This window comes from Gavia stellata, chromosome 2, assembly GCF_030936135.1.
Source record: "Gavia stellata isolate bGavSte3 chromosome 2, bGavSte3.hap2, whole genome shotgun sequence".
Lineage (NCBI taxonomy): Eukaryota > Metazoa > Chordata > Aves > Gaviiformes > Gaviidae > Gavia > Gavia stellata.
The window spans coordinates 4,590,210-4,605,686 of NC_082595.1; the positions used below are offsets into that span (position 1 = coordinate 4,590,210).

A 15,477-nucleotide genomic window follows, 5' to 3' on the forward strand; every position below is an offset into this window, starting at 1 on the left:
TCAAATTTTGCTATTCTGATCTATCCCTCTTTGCCCCTTTCTCTAACCATGTTTTGATTTCACAAACTAGAGAAATGAAAATTTGTTTTCTGTAATATTCGCCCACTTCTGCAGTACTAAAGAATTTGGGGGAAAGGCAAAATATACATCCCAGAAATCTTTCAAAAGAAAACAAAACCAGGCTCAAGCACTTGCCCCAGCCACCATAATGCACACGCAGGTTATATTTTTCAGTAATATAAATACTTTCTGCCAACAGGACCCTGTGCACAAATATTAAGACAGAATCAGAGTGAACGTTTAACACCCAGTATATACACATAATTTTAGTGACTACATCTGCATCAAAACATCAAAATACTAAAAGAGGTCACTTCAGTTTTTCTTATATTTAAAACTTGCTCATTATGAAAGGGGTCATTATTTCCACCGCTCAAGTGACTGAAATGGTTGAAAATTTCTGCCTTCCCCAGCCATTACAGTACTACTTCACCAGACTCATCTGTTTGCTAATAGTGGTAGTCCAGAGGAATGCTGAAGGTCCAACCTTGCTGCTAAGGAAGAAACACTGGGGTGGCACCCAAAGTATATTTAGTATGAAAATCACTGTGCCCAACTCACTAGGATTTCAGCACACTCAGTGTTTCAGCTACTGTTCTTGACTTCACACAACTGTATAACATTTAAGTCTTACACAAAAAAAAACCTACGGTGGCAGCTCATAGCTCTCTTTGGGCTCTTGGTCATTAAGACGACTGAAATAAATGCAACAAACTATGCAGTCAGTCCGTTGGGATTTACCCAAGAATATGGTAATGAATCTACTCTTACAGCATCAGTGGATAGCAGATACTGCCTTTCAAATAGAGATGTTAAAAATCATGATTTTTCCATACACTACCTATTTTTAACTTCCACTGTATTAATCAGCTTAAGAGCAACCCACAGCAGAGTGCACGCTCAAATCTTCAGTTTCTTGAAAAACATAGGCTGAAAAATTCAGGAAGCGGATGTGAAAACTCATCTTAAACTGGACTATGACATAATATCAATATTGAAAATTTCAAATAAAATTTTGTTTAAAATTAATTTTCCATTCTTCTTTTTCCCCACATTATCCACATTTTTACAATTAAGTTAACACATCCTTTATACTCACGTTTTATTTTCAGCCCAATTACGGAGACTATAGCTAACAGCTACACTAAAGCAAGAAGCCCCTAAAAAATAAAGTGCTCATTTCAACCTTAGCATGACCAATATATTTTCCTTTAAAGTTACACATTAAAGTTATTTGGTCTATAACTGAAAATCAGAACAATTTCACCTCTTCTTCTCTGGCATTTAAAAAAAAATAGTTTTAGATGAGACGGAGCTGTCAGAAAACATTATTTCCTGTTAACACTTAACATTAACAAGCTCACATGTTCAAACATTACTTAGACAAAATGGGAAATCCAGCATCACCTCGACATGTACTATGACAACTTTATCTTCCGAACAGAGCTTCATTAGGCACCCACTGAACCTGCTCAGGTATGCCTTTTACAGTTTCCTAAACCTTTTAAAGTAAGGTAAAATTTGACAAAAAATTTGACACTGATACTGTCAAGTGTATCAGCAGATTATTGATCACAAGCTGCTGATCAATAAGCAGCTGCTGCTAAGAAATCTGGCGAGATATGAAAGGGTCTAAACTCATTATCAAAGGCTACCTGAAGTCATTCAGGTATTACCCATTATCACAATCATGCCTATTCTTCTTCTAATCATCCAGACAGCAACAGTAGCCCAAAGCATTTATCTCCTGCCTTCCCACTGATGCTTAGCTAGCCAAACAACTGCCCAGCTAGTGTTGAGAGAACCTCCTTCAACACCAATCTGAAGCATATGCCTTAGAGGCTCAATTACTATACAGTTTTGCAGAGAGTTAAAAATGGAGCCAGAGAGGAAGCTCCAAATGGATCTGAATAAAATGGTTCTTCTGTGATGGAAAACTCACTACTCATTTTCACATACTGCAACCACCCTAGACCTTCAGTCTTGCAACTTCCAAGGTCATGAAGGATGGAGCTCAGCTATCTCCTGTCCCCATCCATGATCTCAACTTCGGCAATTGTAGTCAATACAGGTCAAAACACAGCAAGTGAAATTCCAGAGTAAACTCTGGTTCATTTTGAGTAACTGATCTTCAGTGACTGTTGAAGAAGGTGAAGGGGCAGAACCTTTCTGCCAGAAAGAGATTGTCACAGATCTTACCATCTTCAGAGAAAGGTGAAGTGTCACATCTTCCCAAAGACTAATATAACAACCATCTAAACAAAGTTGCTGTCCTTCCTCCTTCAACACAGCAAGAGCTTAAGGAAATAGCAAACATTAACTTGAACAGCTACTACACACAATTTAGACTGATGACCCAACAGCATTTGGGTCATCTTTCTTGCTTTCTCAATAGTCAGGAAAGGCTTATTTAGCCAAAAAGCATCCATTTTGTCCTCAGCTCTTAGAAAAATGATTGAATTCCAAGTAAAGAAAAAAGTCACACTTTTCCACTCACTTTCCCGAGTACAAGAAGCTTGGGAACTGCAACATTTACCTAGTACCTCCTAAAAAACTCTCATTGGCCAAGGAAGAATGAAAAATGAGGAGGAAGCTTTATTTATTTGTCATATATACAGAGGATCAGTAGTGCAGTAATTAACTAACCAGTTTCATCTGTGGGAGAAGGGGAAATGAGGCAGATTCAAGAGTTTCTGTTCAGGAGCCTCAGAAATTCAGTAAGGCAGCAAGACAGGGTGGCCATATCTGACTACTGAAAAGTCCTTTTCCATATGCATTTAAGCAGTATTTTAGATTTTTAATAATTATTGATCAACCAGACTGGATAGCTATGTATTTACTGTTGCAAAATCAAATTTCAAATAAGAACTAAGCACTAAAAAGAAAACCAATTATTTTACCTTTCATGTCATTTCAGACCAAATTCAAGTGCCATTTGTGGTCAATGGGAATCTTTCAGCTAGCCAGGATTTTTCAGTGGGCTTTGAATCAGAACATCCAAAAGCATTGTTGCACTGTCAGAATGATTTCAATTACCAAGCATCTTCTGAAAGAACTTGAAGCAAAACCTACTTCTTTGAAAATAAGAAAGAAGTATACCAAGATCCTGTGACATGAACAACTTATTTGTGGTGTTTTAAAATGCACTAATAAAGCTTTTGTAAGTTTTGCTAAAGGAAAAGGCACCTGGTAATTATAACATCTGACTGATTTTCAGGGTAGCATCTTTGTAGCATTCACTCCTTTAGCAAGCTATGGTCTCAAAACAGCAACAATACAGGAAACTGTGGCAAAGGCCTCTTCTTAGTGTTGTATAGAGACACCCAAACTAGCTTGGGGACAGAAACTGCATTATTGTCTTAGCCAAGGCACTCCAGCAGGTCTAACAATCCATGTGGAGAAGGGAGTGCCTTGAAAGAGCGTAATGAAAGAGGGTCAAGCTAACTCAAATTACCTTCCATTTGCCACAGGCTAAGAGCATACACATGAACAATTACTGTGAATCAGATACCACAGATCAGCTGACATATGGTAACCTGTCATCCTACAATAACCTGTCCAAATACAAAGATAGCTTGAAATTTAGGCCGGCTGCAGAGCTACAACTCACCCCTATCCAGAAAGCAAGAGGCTAAACCCTTGAACCTTTGCTTCTAGATGCGCAAGCTGAAAACAAGCAACGGAAGAGAACCCACAAATCGGAGCCCTTAAGGCGAACAGGCTGTTTCCAAACACTACAAACTGGGATTACCAAAAGGAAATAGTTACTGTAACATGACCTATTCATGCTAACCAGTCCTTTGGTATAAAAGTATACACAGGGCATGATGACCGTGAGACTGCAAATTCAGCTCTTCTGCTGGTCTGGACAGTGGTTATTTAAAACAAGTGTAATAATTCCAAGTATCTTTGTTAATTTTGCCTTTTAATGGCAATTCACAGTAGGACAAAACCCAAGTTTTTGCTTCCCAGCCTTATTCCCAGAAGTGCTTGTTTCTCTATGCTGTGTTCAGGAGCTAGGAACCAAAGAGTTCTCTGGAACATAAGGAGAACTATCCTTCTAGTGGCCTACAGCTAGAATAACCCACATGTACTGTTACTGTTCACCTCCGGTATTTTCCCACCCCAAAAGCAACGTCTGATAAGAGGTTTAGTTCATTTTGAAAATCAGTTTTCGCTAATAATTTCAAAACCCATCATCAAACGACCCTGATCCAAACACCTATCAAGCTCAATGAAGTCAAGCAGGACAGAAAGGCTGAGGAAAAACTTTATATACTCTGTCAACACTAGACTGGCACTCACATGGTAGAGCTATATGGTTGAATCAGTTTTTTGGAACACAGAACCAGTTGCGTAAGAAGATAAACACAACTATTGTTTCGATATTGGAATACCAGTAATATCTAGTATGTATTGGAATGGTATTTCTATACACTTTTGCTGAATAAACTAAGTAGAATCAAGAAAATATAGCTGCTTATCAGAAAAAAACCTAGCTTCAGCGACGTTTCTAGGCAGAAAACAACTATGCAGCAGTTTGAGCTCCTACAACAAAGCAGCGCCTGAACTCTCACATTTAAGACACAAGGAGGGACCTGTCAAACCTGGCAATGGGGTGGAAACGGCAGGTTTCTGTTACAACCAACAGCAGGTTTCATTGTACGTATCATAGCACACATTGTAGAACAGAGCCACGGCAGCATTTCAACAGTTTCTCTCGAATGGAGGCGACCATCGCCAGTCACTGCGTGAGGCTCCAGTCTCACACGACCGCTAAACTGATCTAATAGTTAGCTGTGAGGATGAGGGGCAATCCCACTTCCTTCCTCCCTTCTCCCAACCGCGCCCCTGATGACCACTTCTCTTACACGCTCACTAAACTCTGCAGTTAGCTAGTTCAAAGAGCTAAACCAGCGGACAACTATTCAGGGTGTTTTGGAGGCTTAGTTTCTGTGGTGATCCGGTTCGGGGGAGCTACAAGTGCTGAGGCAAGGCAGGGGATAAGAACATGGGGCTAGAAGCAGGAGTAATGGAATGACCCCTTCCTCTAGCAACCAGGCTCTAAAATTACTTCGTTACCTTGTCAAAATGTAACTAAAGGAAGTATCTCAGAGGACAGCATAAAAATAGTCCCCAAAAGCTTGCTGAAAGGGCTGTTTTACAAGCCCTTGTTCACTTGTTGCTTGTCTGCTTCCTCCCAGCTTCTACGTATGGATGAACATTTTAAGAACAGGCAGCAGCATAACCAGCAAAACGTAGTTCTTGAGAAGAACCACCATAACTGCTATGCAAGTTATCTTTTAAGAAGTATTCCAGAGATTTTAATCACCTCAAAAAAAGTTCACTAAACTTTCTAATATGAAGCACAATTTAAGTGATAGGAGATTCTTCTAGAGTGTCTTCTTTACTTCAGAATCTACATCTAGATCTTGCTCTCCTCTGTTACGACAACAATCTAAAAGTATTTTTTAAAAGTAGCAATATATTATAAAAGCAGAATTTTGATAGATGTTCTGTAATTTCACTGTAAGTCTTAGTTTGCTCCCCCCCCACACCCCCAGCTCATTTCATCAAGAACTGAAGGACTCAGACTAAAATCCTAGGCTACATTCAGATGCTATGGTTTAGTACCATGAACAATAATAAAAATCACCAAGTATGCTTCCCCTCCTACTCAAGTACTGCATGGAGAAACACCACATAAGCAAGAAACAAACAGAGGTACTTAACAACCAGAAAACATGACAGGATTAGGTAATGACAAAGTCAACTGAACAAACCTTTCATTTTCTCAATTCCTGTTAGTTCAGTCATGTTCTCATCTCTTCTTTGCTTTTATTGTCCACACATTGAACAGTTCTGATTTACTTTTCCTACACCATCTGTTGTAACGTAGAAGGCTAAATATATTTAATCAGCACAATTTAGAAATCTTAGAGAAGCAGGCTACCTCCTCTTCCAAGCAGACCAAACAGTTCACAGCCACAAGCTGTAAGAGGACATTTAAGCTCTGCCACAGGTGACCCGCATTACAACACACCTGGTGCACACTCTCTCCCTTTGCAGAAGTGACCCAGACCAGAGGGTGGGCCAAACTAGTTGTCCCTGCTGCAGAGCAGCCCCCTCTGGCAGCCTCTGCCATGATACCACCCTGCATGTGCAGAGTAAGTGCGTTTAATGTGCCGAACAAACACAGGCGCACAGCACTCCCTCTGCACAGGCCCTGCAAATTCAGCACTGGCTGGGCACACCAGATTTACCACGCTGGTGAGGAAGCTGCCGATGTCAAGCAAGCTGCAAGCCTGACGTTCCCAGGCAGCTGCTGGGCTGACAAAGCGTTCACAGTGCTCCAGTTCTATGCATATACATTAAATCCTCCATATCCAGGGCACATAATGTTTATTATGCTTAATGCCCTGCACACCTGCAATAAAAGCCTGCCACACGTGGGACAGCTCTGGCCTACTCTGTAACTGATTCTCCCAGGAAGCACCAGAGCAGGAGGGGGGCACAGAGCATAACCTTCCCCCAAAGCAGAAAGATATCAAATAGACCAATGTAGGAGACTTTGTTACCTCTTCACTTAAACCACTGGGCTCAAAGTTTTTGGAACACAGAAACTAAATAAAAAAAGATTTTATATTTCTGGGAAACTGTAACAGATGTTAATGGTCTTACGAAAGACCAAAATATACCAAAACTGTGGGCAATGAACATTACTGTGTATACCAAGAACAAATAGACTTGATTTTGATCTCTCCAAAGCAGATAAAAAGCTTCAGCGTAACTTCAGGCACTTGTCCTACATAAAGGACAACAGAGGTGCCCAGACACTCCTTTGTACTCATGATGCAGAACCAGGCTTTGGGAAACAGAAGTTGTACTTGAAGTATCAAGTTTATAGATTCTAACCTTTTATCTGTAAGGTAGACTTTAGAAACTTTTTCATTGCAGAAACAAGGATTACACATCCATACGTAAATATATCCTTTCACAGCCCAGGACTCTCTTTTAAGCAATACGGAAAATCCTGTATTAGATTTCTTTCCACCTGGAGCAACTGATGCCTGACTTCTTGACTTCTTGCCATAAGGGATGATCCTACAAAAACTGAAACCAATTTAGTTATTTTGATGCAAGTCTGGGCATTTGCTTCAGAATAAGAGTCATTTAATTCAGTTACTGTTACAGCCCAGCATGCACCAATGTAAGCCTTTTGGTGCATATATTAAAAAAAAAAAAAATATTATGCACATGCTTACACACATGCAATTGAAATAGGGCCAAATAAAGACTCCTTAACTTTCCTGAGATATTTATCTCAGCATTACAAAATTCACGCTTTGTGAGCAAGAAATTTACTGGAGCTTAGTTTCTACACGTTTGTCTTACACAGCCTAACCTACTCTTTCTCCCAGTACTTCAAAACCCTCATGTCCCCTATACAGACAAATGACTAATTCAATTACCTTGTGTGCTGACAGGCCAGCTGGTTGCTGCTTCTTGGCATGGGTAGAGAGGGTAAGTTATAAATGTCGTTCCCTCATTGTCTTCTTCCTCTGCCCAGTCAATAACTCCCACAAAACTTGAGAACTTCACCCCCCTTTGTCAAATCTGGTTGAAATGAGCTGGCAAGTTCAGAAGTTGCAGAGCGACAGACAGACAGACTGCATGGGTGTATAAGTCTTGTTTTCTTTGGAAAACAGATTGAGGGGAGAGGGGGAAGCAAACTTGCAAGGTAGGTTTACAGGCTGTATGTATTAAACATGCCTCAACTCCGAAAGTATTGACCCAGCTTAACCCAATCTAAACCGGAGCTGCCACAGTCCCACCACACCTACAGGCATTCAGTGTTATCCCTTCCCTTGTACCGGCACTTGTGCCAAAAATCAACCTGAAGGGAAAAAAAAAAAAAAAAAAAAAAAAAGGCAGTTAGCATTTGGCGCAGGCAGCTCCGGAGCCAGCTCACTGCCTTGTCACATGGACACCGCGACCACGTAAAAGGAACGCGCAGGAGTGTGGCAGACGCAGCTGCCATGGTGCTACACATTCAGTACTTAACGGTATACAGGATCCAACCCTAAATGCACTTAATACTGGACACAAAGCTCAGAACCTCATTAGTACCATACCCAGTAACGTGCTGATGTTATAAAGAAGGACATATGCACTAATGTAGTTCTTATTTTGAGAAGAACAAGAACAGAAACAAGGAAAAAAAAAAATCATATGTGATACATCTGAGGTTGACAGTTCTAGCTGCATTCTGGACAAGAATATATTTTTTTTTTAATAAGTGTCTAACCTTGCCTTCTTCCTAAAACTGTAGCCAAACCTATACCCTCAAGGAAAAAAATAAACAGCACTATCAACAAACACAGGAATATTAAAACACAGACATCACCCAGTCCAGATTTCCTTTTGGGTAGACCATTGTCCTAAAGAAAATGAAAGGACCCATCTATTCTATATCCTTCATGCAGAATTCCAAAACCACAGGACAAACCACTGGCAACCCCATCGGTGACTGGGGAGGAGGGATCAGGAGGGAGAAGGTAAAACAGAAGTAGCATAGTGTAGCCAGAGTGGCTAATTTAGACGGAGGGAGGTGTGAACAGCAGAACATAAGGCAAAACATCTTGGGAAGTATATCCTGATGACATCTTGGCTGTACAAGACAGTGAGTTTGGGGGAGAAAATTTTTTTATCTGCAATCATTTGTGATCTCCCTTCCCCACTAACCAGAATAAAGGTACACAATCATTGTTTATCAACGTACAATACAGATAGCATGATTATGCATTCAGTAGCTCTATTCATACTACATATATAAAATACATTAAAATAAGAATCGCTTCACGGTATAAAACACAGCTTTGTATGATTTTTAAACCCTTGCATGGAACCTTTGATGGAGGATTTTTATAAACCCATTTTTTTCCTAGTGATCTATTTATTAATAACAGGAGTCATAACTTGATTTTTACCCAATGGTGAAAATGTAACAGCTGTTACACAGTTGCAAAACACTGTCTACTTACGCAGCATTAAATAATAAATAAAGCTCAAGACCTAGTACACGTTTTACTAAGCAATCTACTTTGATGATATGAAAAAAGAAGTTCCAAAGATTAACTATGTGCTACATTATCAACTCTGTTCCATGATAAGTATAGATATATCTCTCTCTCTCTTATAAGATACTTATAAGTACTGTGCTGTAATATGAAGGAGGAAAGAAATTAATAATAACAAAGAATAATTTCCATTTAATCACAGCTGCACTCACATTTTTTAAAACAAATTTAAATCTGAGTTTAATAGAAGCCCTTTCCTAATAACTCACACTGCTGCTTTTGTACAGCCTTTTTTAAGATGACCTACATTGCTTGGGAATAAAGGTGAAAAAAAGTCACCACTGACTTGTGTGGTATCGTCTAACCCTAGTATATTAGATTATAATTTAGCAGCATTATTCGGCATCCTTTACAGTACAGCCCTGCACAAAGAGACCAAAGTCACAGGTAAAACTGGAATCAGCTTCCAGAGACAGTGGATCAGACCTTGCAAGTTCTGAGATAGGAATAGGAACTGCACTAGAAACACCCCAAATGTTGACAGAACACTAATAACAGAAGACCCAAATGCTGTTGGTACATTTTCAGGCAAGTCAGACCTAGCACCACTGACCTTCAAAAACGCAAGGAATAAACTAGCACTGATCCACATGGAACAGTAATTTCAGCAAACTGTGGAACTTGATTTTGTTACATTTTTATTTATCACCACTGAGCGGTAAACAGCAGTGAACAATGTAAAATAAAAAAAATAAAAAATTAGGTGAATGCAGAGTTCCACAAAATGTCAGAGTAACACAAATAAATTTCAGCCTCATATTTTAACAGAAAAAGTTTCTGCCTGTATCTTTAGCAAATTAATAACATATGAACAGTTTGAGACAGGCAGTCCACTGTAAAACTGAATAATCACAGCATTTAATCCATAAGCACACCTGTCCGGATGCCTTTTAGAAGTTATATTTTCATCTGTTTAGAAGAAAAACTGAACTGTGGGGTTGAAAAAATTCTATATTCTGCTTACGGAACATCGACGATGAAAATCCTCCGTGCATGTCATTGAGAGGAGGAAGTTCTCTTCGTTGTTTTTTGTTTTTTAAATGTCAGTATACCAGAGAAGTCATTTTAATTATATAATTACTGAAGATTTTGGAAGGTTTACACAAGACCCATAATTGGGCATAAGACATCACATCCTCTGGTTATATACACAGCAATCTGGTCTGGGTAACATTCTTTGCTCTGACCAATGTGTGCGAGGGGGGGGGCGGGGGAAGGAAGGGGAGGGAGGGGAGGGGGGAGGAATGAAGAATTAAAAATACTTCCTCAGATTAAATTTTCTTTACTTCATTTGCTTAAAATGTTTTGATTGCATAAAGCGCACTAAAATTTTTATCACGATGCATCTCCGTAGTTAAAATACCTTGTTCTCGATGCGATATCCTAGATACTCAAACAAAAGACATTCAGATGACAATGAAGGGGTTTTTTTTATTTTAAAAAGACATTTGTACATCTAAAACTGCACCACGGATCAGTCTCCTTCATCACGCCAGAGTTGTGACAGCCAATGCATAAAAAATTAAAATCCAATCCACCAGATAAGACATGCAAAATGTCTCCTCCAATCCCACCCCCATCTCGCCTTCAAAAAAAAAAAAAAAAAACCCCAAAAACCCCCCCACCGACCCTGCACCTACGGAGCGCATCGCACCCCCCCAGAGCCGTCACTGGGGCGACAGTGCCGGGGCTGAGGGGACCCCCCCGAACCCCAGCGCTAGCGACCCCGCTCCGGGCTCCATTAGGGGAGGAATCCCACCTCGCCGCTTCCCCATCCCCTCAGACAATGGTGCTTTCCCCCATTAAGCTCCAAAGTGTCAACATTTTCACGCTAGGCCCCGGCCCCACCGGCGCGGGCGGACCCGCCGGGCAGGGCTGAGGCGCGGGGGGCCGGAGCCCCCCGTTCCGTTCCGGCCGGCTCGGGGCCGCCGGGTGCCGCGGCGGGGGCGGGCGGGGTGGGGGGGAGAGCGGGGCGGTGTGGCTGAGGTAAATAAATGGCCGATGGGCCGCGGCCCGCGCCCCCCCGCCGGGCGCTGTAACCGAAGCTCGGGCGCCGAACTGCGCAGCAAACATTGCGCGGCGCGGCGGGCCGCGGAGGCTCGGCGAGACCCGGGCCGCCGCCCCCGGACACCATTTCGCCGACGGCGGCGGGGAAGGTGTCGGCGCAAGTTGCCCGGCACCGGCGGACCCCCCCGCCCCGCCGCCGCCGCACCCCCCCCCCCCCCGCGCCCCGCGTCACCTCTCCCCTCCGCCGGCCCGGGGGCCCAACCGCCGCTCCCCGCGGGGAGGCACCGGCTCCCCCGGGCGAAGGCGACTCGCCTTCCCGCAGCCCCCGGGGGCGGGGCGGGGGGGGTTCGCCGCGTTTCGTTCCGAAGGGCCGGCGGCCATCGCCCCCCGCCCCCCCCCCCCCCCGCCTCAACGGGCGTGGGAGCGCGGCCGGGGCAGGGGCCGAGCCCCCGCCTCCCTCCCGCTCGGCGGCAGGGCCCAGCGGCCCCGAGCCGGGGCAGAGCCCAAGCCAAACAAAGCGCGGCCTGAGCGGGAGCCAAGGGTGAAGCAGCCTGGGCTTTTCCTGCCGGTGCCCGGCCGGGCGCGGCGGGGCCCAGCGCCGCCGGCGAACCCCGCGCAGGCCCCCGCTCGGCGCGGCGGCGCCTGGCTTACCCCGATCCCCGGCGGCGGCGGCGGCGTTGTTCCTCTCCTGCTGCTGCTGCACCGGGCGCGGCCTGGACACTCGCCTGGGTCTCCTGTTGGCGGCTCGGACCGAGTTCATTTGCCGACTCGTGTGGGTGGCGGGAGGGGAGGGGGGGAATCCTCCGGCAACCGGTGCCTCGTCGGGGAGGGGGGGGGAAGGAGGGAGCCCCGGGGCGGCCGCCTCGCAGCAGCGGGCAGCAGGGAAGGAGGGGGGGGTCTCCAGGCGCGGGTCCCGCCGCCGCCGTTGCCGCCTCCTCGCCGGCTCGCTCGAGAGGCAGAGGAGCCGCCGGCCGCTGGCTCTCCCGAGCGCTGGCTGTGGGGGACGTTCGCGCCGCGGCCCCCCTCCCCGGCCCCCCCGAAAATCCCTCTCTTAAAGGAGCCCCGCGGTCCTGCCCGTCTCAAGCCCGTCGCTGCTCCGTGGCAGGAGGAGCCATTGACACTGCCAGAGACACACACTCGCGCGGAGGCAACCGCTGGCGGCCGCGCTCCGCCAATCGCCGCCTCCCACACAGCCGGCCGGCGGCGGAGCGGCCAATCCCCGCGCCGCTTCTATGGGGCGCGGGGTGGGGAGGGGCGGGCGAACGGCTCGGCGCGGGGTGGGGTGGCGGAGCAGGATATAAGGGTCGGGGCGGCGGGTGTGGGGGGGCGGCCGTGGCCGCGCGGGGGATGGCGTTGGCTGCGCGGGGCGGTGCGAGCGGCAATGGCGGGGCCGAGGCCCGGGCCCGGCAGTGGCGCGCGGCGTGAGGAGGGGGCGCGGGAGCCGGGCCTGGTAGGGCGGCGCTGCCCTGCCGCGTCCCACCGGGTCCGCCTGAGGCCGGTGGGCCGGCGAGGGGGCTGGCCGGCGGCGGCAGCGGGCGCTGTGAGGGCAGCGGGCTGTGTGAGGGAGGGCGGCCCGGGTGCCGCCGAGCCTGCCCGCGGGCAGCCGGGGGGGAGCGCCGCTGGAGAGGGAGCTTGGAGGGGCCCGAGTGCCCGCAGCCCTCCGCTGAGGCCCTGTGTGAGACGGGAGCAGGAGGGAGGCCGGCGGCGGCTGCCGAAAAGGCCTTGTTGGTGCGCTGTGTGCCTCGGTAACCCTGCCCGGGGTGTGGGCCGAGCCGTGCTGCGGCTCGGGCGGGGGGTGCCGTCTTGCTTCGGCTTCCGTGCACTGGCTGCTGCTTTCTGACTGGTTGTTAACAGCTTTTTCGCTCAGGGAATGCGTATATTTCTCGGACAGTGTGTGCACTTGGGTTTGCACTACCTTTTGCTGATTATCCTGGGCTGGCAGCTCAGACAGCGTATGAGGCTTCTCCTGTTTTATTATATTCGTTGTGTTGGTGCTCAGCCGGTGGCCTGAGAGCAGAAAAGAAAATGGTTGAAGTTAGCTGTGCTTTTTTTTTTCTTTTTCAGAAATCACGTAATAAAATGGATGGCAAAATCCCAAGCAGTAAGGAAGATACCTTCTCTTTGCAGGGTGGCTCAGGAGTCTGCTTCTAATGCTGCAAAGGTGGGTTTGTGTGTGGTCCTACTTAAACTAAGCACTTGGAGTCTGCAGAACCAGGGCCCGTGTCCGCGCCTGAAAAGCAAAAGTGTGTTATCTAGTATAAAATGTAAATAAATGGTTGTAATTAAAAACACATTAGGCAGGAGCTTGTTCAAAGCTGACAAATGAAAGTATAATACAACTTTAGGAAATGACAGCTTTTAAAAAAAATCGGCTTTGAAAGTGTTTATACTTGTGCTTCTAAAGTAAATGGCAGTGAAATTGTACTTTTAAGTTCATATCAGACCAGAAATCTTACAGTAGCTGTTAAGGAGCATTTCTTAGACTTAGCATTTTGTTGCTGTGAGAAGTGACTGGAGAAACAGTGGAGGATTGTTTTCCATGCCGGAGAAAGGTAATTCTTGCCACCTTCTCTAATAGTAAGGAAAGAAATAATGAAGTTAAGCTCTCGTGAAAAGAACTTCATAGGGAAAGAATAAATGTCACTCTGTTTGGAGCCAGTTTCTGTCATAACAATTGCTAGGCCTAGTGTACTAAACATTCAGTAGAGCTACACAATTACATGTGCGTATCGTAAAAAATACTTTTTTCTTCTGATAGTAGCATTGTGAAAACTGTGCTTTAACTTTTGAATGGGATGAATGACCATATCCAAGAACTGTGCTGAACTTACTGTGACATGGTTGAGGATTTTCACATCATTAAAAACCTATAATCTTTTAAAGTAGCATATTTTAATAGTTTAAGTGCATTTCTGTTTGACTGTTCTAGCTGTGCTCTCTTCACCAAGATCTAGCAAATGAAGTGCTTAGTGTCACAAGGTTACCTGAAATTACTCAGTATTGGTGTACTCCAAACTTTCAGCACTCTGTCTTTGAAAACATGTTCAAGGGTCAAGATGGATGACAAACTAGTTTTCACCTAATGTAAATAAGAATCTAAAGCTTCTGATATTAGAATAAAACTTTATTGAAAACTTGCATCAGAGCAGGCTTTAGACTTTTAAAGAAAGTCTTGAACTTGCTTGAAATCCAATGATCTCTTGGCTTAAAACCCTCTTTTTGCAATTGGCTTCTTAAGGTGGTAACTCATGTGAGGGACATGATGGTGGGAGTCTGGTAAAACTTACTGTAAATGGGAAGAATGTGAGTCTATGTATAAGCAGTTCTAATGCATAGTTTCGCTGACTTAGCCAAAATGCATTGAGGGTAATCTATAGAAGGTTATACAGAAGTCTGTGAAAAATGCTCTGAGTTGATACAACGAGAACCTCAGATGCTGAGTAAGGCAAACTTGATTAAGCTACTAAATTACTGGTGCAAAAAGTGATACCTGTAAGCATTCAGTGGTAGCTTACAAGGCATGGAGTAGAGAGATGGTTACAGTGCTCTTGTCTGAAGTTCTTGGCTGTGCTTTAGAAGGCCAGACACTAGAAAGCCTGAAAACTCATCAAAACAGTTTTGACTAGAACTCTGTATCTCTTCTCATAACAAAATGAAATCTATCCTATCTGCTTTGTGGCAGCTGGGACTTGATCATCGTAATTTCAGTTTTGTAGGTCGATCTTTAAAATGTTATTCTTAACCATCCTATGCCTCCACTGCTGCTGTATAGCCTCTGTGATGAAAAATACTGTTTTGTGATGAAAATGCACTGCAAGTCCAAACTAATATAAGGCTTCATTGTATTGGCCGCTGTGGAAATGCTTTAAGCCATCCTGTATGATGTGCCAATAAAACATTCCTGAATGTGGGTGCAAATTATACTGGCAAGATAATTTTGCCTTTGTCAAGGCAGCTTTTTCTTTATTTAAATTGGGAGGAGAGGGAATAGAAAGTGGAACTAAACTATAATATGGGTTTTTTTTGCATAATTGTCTACAATATAAATGCTTGCTAGACTGGTTATGTTGGCCACAAATCACCTTTTGGTGACCCACGAACAACTTATGAACAGAAAGGCATAAGACCTGGGTGAAGAGCTTACTTGAACCATTTACAGCATAAGCAATTCAGATAGAGTTGTCAAGTGCTAGCTTATCATATGAGACTATCTTCTAAGCTGCACTGAATTTCAAATGTATATGTATTTAAACGTTAATGTTATTTGGTT

At 44.7% G+C, this 15,477-nt stretch overlaps 1 protein-coding gene across 1 annotated transcript in view; it reads right to left on the reverse strand.

The window, feature by feature from the left end:
* The window catches only part of FBXO11 (F-box protein 11), a 77,324-nt gene extending 65,453 nt beyond the window's left edge, over positions 1-11,871 (reverse strand). The window contains exon 1 of the mRNA XM_059835799.1: positions 11,859-11,871. The gene's annotated coding sequence lies outside the window, so the exon portion shown is untranslated. The remainder of the gene's footprint in view (positions 1-11,858) is intronic.
* Between the last annotated feature and the right edge of the window lie 3,606 nt (positions 11,872-15,477).